This window comes from Hippopotamus amphibius, chromosome 12, assembly GCF_030028045.1.
Source record: "Hippopotamus amphibius kiboko isolate mHipAmp2 chromosome 12, mHipAmp2.hap2, whole genome shotgun sequence".
Lineage (NCBI taxonomy): Eukaryota > Metazoa > Chordata > Mammalia > Artiodactyla > Hippopotamidae > Hippopotamus > Hippopotamus amphibius.
Window position 1 is genome coordinate 102,662,108 of NC_080197.1, and position 12,151 is coordinate 102,674,258.

The window sequence follows — 12,151 nt, forward strand, 5'->3', positions numbered from 1 at the left end:
AATACATCATGAGGTTTGTAAACATGCACGTAAAATATATGAAAACAGCTGCACAAAAGACAGAAGGAGGAAATGAAGCTTCCTGATTTTCAAGAAGTGATATATTACTTGAAGGCATTCTGTGATAAGGTAGAGGTGCATATTTTATTTTTTATTACAAAATAATGACTATTTCCATATGCTGTAAAATATATGATTACTGCTTATTTATTTTACACAAAGTAGTTTGTATCTCTTAATCCCCTAACTCCACTGTGCCTGTCTTCCCTTCTCTCTCCCCACTGGAAATCACTAGTTTGTTCTCTATATATGTGAGTCTATTTCTGTCTTGTAATACATTCATTGGTTTGTTTTTCACACTCCACATAAAAGGGATATCACATAGACACAGTGTTTGTCTTTCTCTGTCTCATTTATTTCACTAAGCGCAATGTTCTCTGCGTCCATCCACGTTGCTGCAAATGGCAGAATTTCATTCTTTCTAATGGCCGAGTAATATTCCATTGTATATATACACCACAAGTTCTTTATTCAGCACTTGTCTTTCTCCGTTGGACTTATTTCACTCAGCATAATACGCTCCAAGTCCACCCATGTTGTTCCAAATGGCAAAAGTTCATTCTGTTTTATGGCTGGGTAGTGTTCCTGTGTGTGTGTGTGTGTGTGTGTGTGTGTGTGTGTGTGTGTGTGTGTGTGTATCAACCTTCTTCATCCACTCATCAGCTGATGGACACTTAAGTTGCTTCCATATCTTGGCGATTGTAAATAATCCTGCTATGAACATTAGCGTGCATTATCTTTTCAAAGTAGTGTTTTCTTTTTTCTTTTTTCTTTTTGATAAATAACCAGGAATAGAATTGCTGGGTCATATGGTAGTTCTATTTTTAGTTTTTTTTTTGAGAAAACCCCATACCGTTTTGCATAGTGGCTACACCACTTTACATTCCCACCAACAGTGCAGGAGGGTTCCTTTTCCTCCACATTCTGGCCGACATTGCTCATATGTGGTCTTTTTGATGATGGCCATTCTGACCGGTATGAGATGATATCTCACTATGGTTTTTTTTGTTTGTTTGGTTGGTTTTTTTTACTTCTACGTAAACAATTTTAATGTAAAGATATTTAAGTAATAAAAAATATAATTTATATATTTTCTCAAATAGTCATTTCCAGTGTTCTTCATTCATTTGTATAGATTCAGATTTTCACCTGGTATAATTTTTCTTCTGCCTGAAGGATATCCTTTAACATTTCTTACAGTGTGGGTCTGCTGGTGATGAATTCTTTCACCTTTTGTATGTCTGAAAACTTTGTTTTTGAAAGATATGTTCACCTGGTAAAGAATTCTAGGTGAAGTGTGGCCAAGATTGTGGAGCAGGAAAACCCAGAGCTCACCTTCTCCCACAGGCATGCCAAAATTACAACTATTTACAGAACAACTGTCTATGAGAACAACCTGAAGACTAACAGAAGAGACTTTCCAGAACTGACGATATAAAGAAGGAACCACAACAAGACAGGTAGGAGAGGCAGAGACGTGGACCCACACCCCAAGTAGGCAACACATGGACAGGAGGATAATCACAACTGGACGTGTTCTCCCCAGGGAGCGAGGGGCCTGAGCCCCGCATCAGGCACCCCAGTCCAGCGGTCCTTCATGGGGAAGATCAGCCCCCAGAACATGTGGCTTTGAAGGCCAGTGAGGCTTGTACATAGGAGAGCTGGAGGACTGTAGGAAACAGAGTATGCTGTTAAAGGATGCACACAAAATCTCACACGCTCCAAGTCACAGCGCAGAGACAGTACTTTGAAAGCAGCCTGGGTCAGATCAACTTGCTAATCTTGGAGAGCATCCTGGAGAGGCAGGAGGCAACTGGGACTCCCCTCGGGGGCACAGACACTGGTGGCAGCCACTGGGGAGCTCCTTCTACCACGAGAACAATGGCACTGGCGAGCACCACTCTGAAGTCTTCTCTCTAGCCTACTAGTGTCAGGGCCTTAGCTGCCCACGAGCAGGCCGGCAGCAACCCCAGGACACCCCAGGACATGCAGCTAGATGCACCAGGACCCAGCCCCAGCAACCAACGGGCAAACAGCCACCACACGAGGGGGGACCTGGCAGCCGACCTGGCCAGGCTGCGGCACCACCTAGCAGCGCGCCCACGGTCGTAGACCCTGCCGCAACAGAGGGGCCCGTGCAGCCAACACAGCGGGCACCCCTGGAGCATACAACTCTGGTGGTCAGAGGGGAGGAGACTGCTAGGCCGCATAGGACATCTCCCACATAAGGCCGCTCTTCCAAGATCAGGAGACCCGATAAGCCTCCAAGGTTGTTGTTTTCATCTGCATCAGTTGCTACCAACATTTAAAAACTCAGAGATCACAGATGCAGACATCCACCCAGCTCCTCTTCGGGAAAGACGGGAAGATCTGGCAGCCTTGGAACCACATTCCTGCTGGGCAGCTGCTGCCCCCTTCAGATAGGACACGTTCTCTCCACTTCCCTGCCCAGCGCCCGCTTCACGCTCCAGGCGGCAGTCAGCGTCCAGGGCGACGGGCTCGGCCCGCTTCCTCGGCCGTGGCCAGCACGGCCGGCCTCGGCCTCCTCCTCGCCACCAGCCGCTGCTCAGGGGAGCCGCCGCCCCTCACTATGGTTTTAATCCACATGTTCCTGAAGGTTAATGAAGTTGAGCATCTTTTGTTTCTTTTGTCTCAGGAGAACTGATCCAAAAAAAATGTTGTTACAAGTTATGTCAAAGAGTGTTCTAGATTCTCTTCCAGGAGTTTTATGACTTCAGGTCTTTTATAATTTCAGACCTTATGATTTAGGTCTTTAATCCATTTGGAGTTTATTTTTTATATGGTGTGAGAAACTAATGGAATTTCATTCTTTTCCATGTAGTTGTCCAGTTTGCTAAGCACCACTTATTGAAAAGACTGTCTTTTCTCCATCGTGTATTCTTTCCTTCTTTGTTGTAGATTAATTGACCATAGTGCATGGGTTTATATCTGGGCTCTTTATTCTGTTCCACTGGTCTATGTGTCTGTTTTTGTGCAAGCACCATGCTTTTTTGATAATGCTAGCTTTGTAGTATAGTCTAAAGTCAGGGAGTATGATACCTTCACTTTGTTCTTTTTTTCTCAATTACGCATCTGCAATTCAGGGTCCCTTGTGATTCCATATACATTTTAGGATTATTTGCTCTGGTTCTGTGAAAATTTTCCTGGGTATTTTCATGGGCACTGCATTAAATCTGTGCATTGTTTTGTGTACCAGGGACATTTTAACAATTCCTTCAATCCATAAACTCGAGATATCTTTCCATTCCTTTATATCATCTTCGGTTTCCTTCATCAATGCGTTATAACTTTCAGAGTATAGGTCCTTCACCTCCTTGGTTAAGTTTATTTCTAGGTATTTTATTCTTTTTGATGCAATTTTAAACAGGATTGTTTTCTTGCTTTCTCTTTCTGATAGTTCATTATTAGTGTATAGAAAATCAACAGATTTCTGTGTATTATTTTTGTATCCTTCACCTTTACTAAAATAATTTATTAGTTCTAATATTTTTGACAGACCCTTTAGAGTTTTCTATATATAGGATCATGCCATCTGCAAATAGTGACAGTTTTACTTCTTCCCTTTCAATTTGGATGCCTTTTCTTTTTCTTATCTGACTGCTATGACTAGGACTTACACTAATATGTTAAATAGAACTTTTGAGAGTGTGCATCCTTGTTCCTGATTTCACAGAAGAAGCTTTCAGATTTTCACCACAGGGTAGGATGTTTGCTGTGTGTTTGTCATAAATGACCTTTATTATGTTGAGATATGTTCTTTCTATACCAACTTTGATGAGAGTTTTTTATCCTGAATAAATGCTGAATTTTATCAAATGATTTTTTTGCATCTATTGAGATGATTATGTGGTTTTTATCCTTCCTCTTGTTAGTGTGACGTATCACATTGATTTGCAGATATAAACCATTCTTGCATCCCTGGAGTAAATCCCACTTGATCATGGTATATGGTCCTTTTTACATATTGCTGAATTTGGCATGCTAATATTTTGTTGAGAATATTTTTCATCTCTATTCATAAGAGATATCAGCCTGTAATTTTCTTTTTTCTTTATTTTTCTTTTCTTTTCTTTTCTTTTTTTTTTTTTTTTTTTTTTTTTTGGAATCATTTGAGAAATATAGGTATTAGCTCTCCTTTATATGTTTGGTAGAATTCCCCTATGGCAATGTCTGATCCTGGACTTTTGTTTATTGGGAGGTTTTGTATTACAAATTTGATTCTACTACTAGTGAACCAGTCAGTTTGGATGTCTATTTCTTCCTGATTATGCCTTGGAATATTGTATGCTTCTAGAAATGTGTCCATTTCTTCTAAGTTGTCCAATCTGTTAGCATATAATTCTTTCCAGTATTTTCTTATGATTCTTTGTTTCTTTGTGACATCTGATTTTATCTTTGTTCTTTAATTTTTTATTTTATTTGAGTCATCTCTCTTTTCTTGATGAGCCTGGCTAAAGGTTTTTCAATTTTGTTTATCTTTACTACAACAACAACAAAACCAGTTCTTGGTTTTTTGTTTTGTTTTGTTTTGTTTTTGGTGTCTATTTTATTTATTTCCTCTCTTATCTTTATAATTTCCTTCCTCCTCCTGACTTAGGGCTTTGCTTGTTCCTCTTTTTCTAATTCCTTTAGATGATAGGTTACATTGTTTATCTGAGATTTTTCTTGTTTCTTAAGGTAGGCCTGTATTGCTATAAATTTCCCTCTTAGAACTGCTTTTGCTGCACCCCATAGATTTTGGAAAGTTGTGTTTTTATTTTTGTTTATCTCAAGGTATTTTCCGACTTTCTCTTTGATTTCTTCATTGACCCATGGATTTTTTAATGGTATTTCAAAACTTAATATAAAGCTATAATAATGAAAATCATGTGGCAATTTTGCAAGTTTAATCCTAATAATGGAATAGTATTCCAAGGTATTTTGAAAGAGAGTCATTTATGGTCAACTAGCCTTTAAAACATTTCCAAGATAATTCAATGCAAGAGAGAGGACCTTTTCAATGAACAATACTGTTAAAAATAGTATATTCTTTGGGGGGGAATTAAGTTGAACATTCACTCATATAATACACAAAAATTACACAGAAAAGGATCATAGACCTAAATGAAAAGAACTTAAACTGAAAGAAAACATATCCAAAAAAATATATGAATATATGTCCCACCAAATATTTCTTTGTCTATAATCCAAATTTAATTGGGCATCCTCAATACTTGCTAAATCTGGCAACCCTGAGTCAATGGTTCTGAGTTACATTCTGTATGAGTGTGTGTGTGTGTTTGCGTGTGTGTATTTTTTTTTTTCTTGAGGAAAGCAGTATTTTTAAATTATAGAAAACTCCTTCCAGTTGTCAGGAGGGAGAAATTTTTAACTCATTTTTATCACTGAAGAAGTGAATTTTTATAAAGATTAAGGGTTTGTAGAGAGTAAGGAATTTGCTCACCAGTATATCCATACATGAGATAAGACAGCTTCTTTGCAAATAAATATCTAAGTGATTGCAATCTGAAAATTGTCAACTCTGGTAGCAATGAATTCAACCACTTGTTGAATTTTATGTAAGTATAGGTATTGTGTAAAATAGCTTTTTCCTCATATTTAAATGAATTAGATTAGGGTCTAGGCCTACTTATCTTTTCAAAGAAACATAGTTTATAGCTGTAGGAAATTATTTCAGTTTCACATCTGTGTTGATGTTTACCTGTATGATAGAAAAATATCAAGGAATATTTTTTCCAATATACAGAGGGAATCCAGCAGAGTCAAAAGCAACTTAACTGATTTCCCTAAAGGTATATCTGGCAAATTTGGAAAAAACAGTAGAGATTTGTGTGGCTTGGAACAATAATCAGGCTTTTACATTGAGAGTAATAAGAAAGATTTTCTTTCCTGAGTTCAATTTACCAATTTATTAGCTCTGTCATACTTTCCTTTCTTTTTATATTTACCCTTAGGAAATCAAACTTATCTCTTGAATTGAAACCAAATATTCTTTTGACTTCATTGCACTTAGTATTTTTATCATCTGGTACTAGAAAAATAACAAAGAAAATATAGATATTATCATTTCTGCTTTTAAGTAATAAACAATGAATAAGAATATACTGTATATAGATCCACAGATTGTGACAGGTTGTGTTCTGTCACCATCTGGACAGATGGAGGAAGTGTCCAAAAATATGAAGACAATGGTTAGTTGTATCAAAGGAAATAATATTTATATTTGATTTATGTGGTCCTTAATTTTATTACATGTGATATTAACATTGCATTGGGTAATATATAGGAAAAGTCACTGATTTTGGAATTTAAAAAAATCTTGGTTATGCTTTGTATTAGTTTTCTATTGCTGTGTAATAAGTAACAAAAATTTAGTTGCTTGAAATCATACAAATGCATTATTTTACAGCTTTCATGAGTTAGGAGTCCAGGGATAGGTTACTGGGTCCTCTACCCAGAGTTTTACCAGGCTGAAGTAAAAGTGTCAGTCCGGTGACAGTCTCATCTGGGGCTCAGGATTCTCTTCCAGACTACCTGGCTGTTGGCAGAGTTCGGCCTCTTGCAGGCCTGAATTCCCTGCTTAATTGCTCTCTATCATCTGGGGACCACCCTCAGCTCATAAAGATCACCTTTGGGTTCTGGCCACACAGTCAGTTTGCAACATGCGTGGCTGCTTCTTCAATGGCAGCAGGAGAATTTCTGTTGCTTCTAATCTCTCTGACTTATTTTACCTCTGACCTCTAGACTTTCTTTTAAAGAGTTCATCTGATTTAGTCAGGCCCAACGAGGCTAATCTTCCACTTGATTACCTTAAAGTCAACTTATTAGGGACCTGAACTATATCTGCAAAAATTTCCTCACCTTTGCCATATATTGTAACTAATCAAGGAAGTAATAACCTATTATTTCACTCACCAGCACCCGAATGCAGGAGATTATACATAAAAGGCATGTACACCAGGAGACAGGAATCTTAGAAACCACCTTAAATTCTGTTTAACACACAGTCCAATATCCAGTATGTTTTATCTGTGTAACATTGAGCAATTTACTTCTCATAGCTAAACTTAGGAAATTGTATTAAATAAGCCCTCTAGGAAACTTCTAGCTTTGACATTCTAAAATTCTATGACGGGAAGGAGTTCAAAATTATTAACGGTGATAAGGGACAGACACGTACAGATCTCTGGCAGCTTGCAGCACTCTCTGCCTGGCAGCAGTTTCAGGAGTTTGCCTTTGATTCAGAAAGTTGTGGGTAAGCAAGTAAATAAAGACATCAAGAGTCAGTTTTCGAATGAATTCAGGGCGCACCTTTATTGCCAATCACCTCGTCATGCAACTGCTATGGGATTCAAAGCATAACATGGGACATTAAAGTTGTTCTTGAACTATAATCATTATGGGAATTTAGAAATTTGAGAGGTTTGACCCAGCAGGTAGTAAAACTGACTAAAACTCTAAAAGCGGAGGTAACTTGAACGGTCTCTCATCTAAAATGACAAGCTTATATTGCTATGTGATCTGTCATATTATAAAATTGTATTTCCAAGCTAATAAAATGGTTTATAAAACTTGACTTGGAATATATTAGTAGTAGTATATTAATATTAGAAGGATGCAAGAATACATAAAACATAAATGTAACAAACTTCTCTAGAGAAAGTTTAGCAGTTATGATGGAAAACAGATCGTTCTAGTAAATTCCGGAAAATGTAAGCTCTACCAGGGGAAAAAAATAAGATGGAATGGAATAGTAGGACTTCCTCTTCCACGATAACCCTGTTTAGAGTATTCCTGACTTGAAATAGCAGAGGTGGTCTTACACAGTGCTTCTGAAAACCTGACAATGTGCACTTTCTTCTTACATGGCATTCCACGTGACAGTTTTTCAAATGGTTTCCAAAAGTGTTTTATAGGATTAACTAACTCAAGACAGTGTGGTCCTGTGTAGTGCTTGAAAAACTCACAGGAGTGATCCTGGGACAACAGACTGCATTCAATCTGGACAGATTGATGGCCAAAAAGAAAGCACAAATCCTTCAATTATATAGAGAAAATGGCAGTAATAACCATCTCGGAGGTCTTTGAGGGGCTTAAGTGGTGACCTGGCAACTAGCTTTGGTCAGAGGAAAACACTAATCCTCTAGGGTTGAATAAGAGCTGCTGGAAAAATCCTGAGGAACTTGAAATCATTGTCCTATTTATATAGAAACGATAAGGAGGGTTGAAGAAGTGGACATAAAGGTGACGCAGGTTACCAGGTAAATACGCAGAATGGTGAACTTCCTTTATTCATGCTTCACCAGGCTGACTCTCAAAAGAGATTTGCTGTCTGACTTGCAGGCAGACTGCCAAATTTACTGGTTTTGCTGCCAGATGTGTTTTGACTTAGAGGGAGGTAGAAAGCTTGAAATTCTTTACAACGTGCTCTGCGGTACTTAGAAAAGGCAGGCAGTCATAAGATGTCAGAAGCACAATGCTGCACTTGGACTTCCAAAAGTCACCCTAACATCAGTCAGTTAACTGAGGGTGGTATTTCATGAGTTCTTGTTCTGGTGCTGTCCAAGGTCTTTAGAGTTTTCACTACCAACAGGAAAGTCAATTCACTAAGTTCTTCTCCTTTTCAACCCAATTGATGAAAGGATATTTAAGGGGAGGAAAATTTGGTGTCTTTGGAAAGAAACTCTGGGTAAAATTGGTGTAGTGGCAAGAATAGGCACTTGGGAGGTTATAAGTTGTATTAACAACAACAGGAAGTCATAAGAACAGGTAGTCTGAGTTTAAATCTGGGCTCTTCTAGATCCTGCGTGACCAGCAAATTAACTTATCTGCTCTGAACCTTGGTTTCTATATTTAATAATAATAATCTAATAAATTATTCAATATTACATAACAAAAAATATCCCTTTTCACCCTGCTAAAACTGTAACCCACCCCAAACTTAATGTTCTCATCTTTCCTATCTCCACTGCTCTTAGCATCGTTACATCCAATAAATAGTCTGCTTACTTATCTTGTTGACTTCTGGTTTCTCTTCCCCAAAGAGATGTAAGCTCCACAAGAAAGGATATTCCTGTCTGCTTTGCCAACAGCTTTATGTCTACAGCCTAGAATGTTGCCTAGCACGTCATAAGGGATCATATTTATATTTGTTGAACAAATAAATCACTTCTTATTTCACAGGTTCTTGTGTGAATAAAATGAAGTGACTTATGTAAAGAATCAAGTCCATGGCACCTAAAAAATATGTCCCTTCTTTTACACTAGTAATAGGTCTTTTCTTTTTAAGAATATATAGGGATCTGCCTCCCGGAAAGATTGTGAGTTATGAGGATGCAGGTACTTACTTTGTTTATCTCTGTATACACCTGGCAAAGAGCTTGGCACATTATTCAATAACTATTCAATGAATTAATGAGTGAATCATATTGCAGTAGTATATGACCGATAAATAATTGAAACAGGAAAGAAAAACACCTAGGCAATATCTAAAGGCATAAAGTGCATCCTTCCAGTGAAGAAGGTGATACAATTATTCATCCGTTTCTATAGCTAGATACCGAGTCAGAAGATTTGGCATTTGACAAAACAATGCAGGATATTTTGTAAGTCATTTTCATCTTCTTCATTTAACTTATTTTTCCCCAAAAGGCATGTACTGTGGTTCATCTGTGTTGATTCCATAAGTATTTATCACAGTTCATTATATGTAGTAGGTGCTTTCCTTGTAGGAAAAGTGATCAAGATATGGTTTTAATCTGGGGACATCATCTTTTTTTTTTTTGGAACCCATCTGCTAGAAAGCCAAATACAGGAAACAGCATTGTTTATGAATTGCTGCAATCCAACCGCACATACTAAACTTCAGTGACAGCAGAGGGAAAACTGAAGAGCCATGGTTTCAGACAGATCTGTCTGTTTGGTTAAGACATACGTTGGTGGGGTGGGGTAAGGTTCACATCCTCAGCTGCAGTTGCTCAGATAAAATTCAAAACAGAAGAAACCACAGTCTGCAAAGAGCGTGGCCGTCACGCTGGTGTTCCAAACTGTCTTTAATATGAAAGGCAGGTACGTTAACAGAGTGAGTAAAGCATTAAGGCCAATCCAAGGCTAGTACTCCACAAGGGTGCTAAGATTTGAAGACGTGGTATCAGTGAAGTCTAACAGCGGGTAGAGACTAGGGGGTCGAAAAGGAGCAGAAATTTAATTTGGACCCAGGACGTGGTTAAAAGTTTGTACTATGTTAGAGAGGTAAATTGGAAATATAATAACAAGATCTCAGTTGTAGAAGTACTAAAATTCTAGACAGTTCTCTACAAAAAGAAATGGGCACAGGGAAACGGAGTAAAATTCCGTTATCAGGACAGAAACTCCAAGTCAATTATCAACAAGAGTGATTTTGCTGATTCCAAAGTGTTCCTCAGTTTTGAATAATTCACAATGAGTTTGGTACTAGGAAGAGCCTGAAATGGGAGTAAAATTGTCATAGCTTTAGCATAGACTTAATCTAAGTCAGGCCGCCAAAAGTATGAGGTCCACAGAGCTTAAAAGATATGGCCAATCTTACAAATATAATTAGTGACAATAGAACTAAATATGAGTCGCCACAGAATCTCTGCAAGAAAAATGTTTATGCTATTAATTTGGATTTCCTATAATCACATTTGTAAAAATGACTTTTTTAAAAGAGAGAATTTTTATTTAAAAACAATTTCAAACTACAAAAGTTACAAAATTAATACAAATAGCTCTTTTTTTCCCCCAAGACATTTGAGAGTAGATTGCTGACATAATGGCCCATCTCGACCTAACACTTTCGTGTGTAAGTTGTACAAATAAGGATCTTTTTCTGTGTCTAGACCATAAATCATGAAAATAAAAGAATAAGTTTGCTACATCATTACTACCTAATCCACGGATCTATCTAATCCCTGTTGCCAGTCAGCTCAGCAACGTTGTTTACAGAACACTGAGCCAGTGTCAGGTGGTGCATACCCATTTGTTATGTCTATTTGTCTCCCCTCCAAAACTCTTACTAAGTCTTTGACATTCATGCTCTTGAGAGATTTGCATTCGCATAAATAATTTTGTAGCATGTACCTCCACTTGGGTTTATCTGAACTTTCCTCATTATTAGTTTCAGGTTGTGTATTACTGGCATATTTGTCACAGATGCCATGCCCTCGTCTTTGACTTCCATCTCATCAGCTCCCATGTGACTTCAATGTTCCCATTATTGAGAAGTTAACTTTGCTCACTTGATTCAATCAATCTCTGCCAATTTTTTTCTTTGTGAGATTACTATACTTTCTCCATTACAATAATCATTCTGAGGAGCGGTAAATTAAGCCTCTGTAAACATCCTATTTCTTAAACATTTTTATCTTCATTGATTTTTCTTGATTGAATTAATTATGATTCTGATGGTTGCCTAGCAGTACTTTTTTAAATAAATTTATTTATTTACTTATTTAGTTATCTATTTATTGGCTGCGTTGGGTCTTCGTTGCTGCACACGGGCTTCCTCTGTTTGTGGCGAGCAGGGGCTACTCTTCATTGCAGTGTGTGGGCTCCTCATCGCGGTGGCTTCTCTTGTTGTGGAGCATGGACTCTAGGTGTGTGGGCTTCAGTAGCTGCAGCACACAGGCTCAATAGTTGTGGCTCACAGGCTCTAGAGCACAGGCTCAATAGTTATGGTGCACAGGCTTAGTTGCTCCGCGGCATGTGGGATCTTCCTGGAGCAGGGATGGAACCCGTGTCCCCTGCACTGGCAGGCAGATTCTTAACCACTGTGCCACCTAGGAAGTCCCAGTACTTTTGTAATTCCATTATTTATTCCTACAATTATCTGTCAAATTTTTATTGCAAAGAATATTTTTCTATTTTTTGATTCATTCATTTATATCAGTATGAACTCATGAGTTGCTATTTTATTCCAAAGGTTATTTATTTTGATGCACAAATTGTTCTAGCTTTTGTTCAGTAGGAGCCTCTTCAAGATGAATTCTGTCTTTCTGACATATTTCCATGATTCTTTGACCTGTCTTTTTCCCAAGGAGCCCTGCTTCCT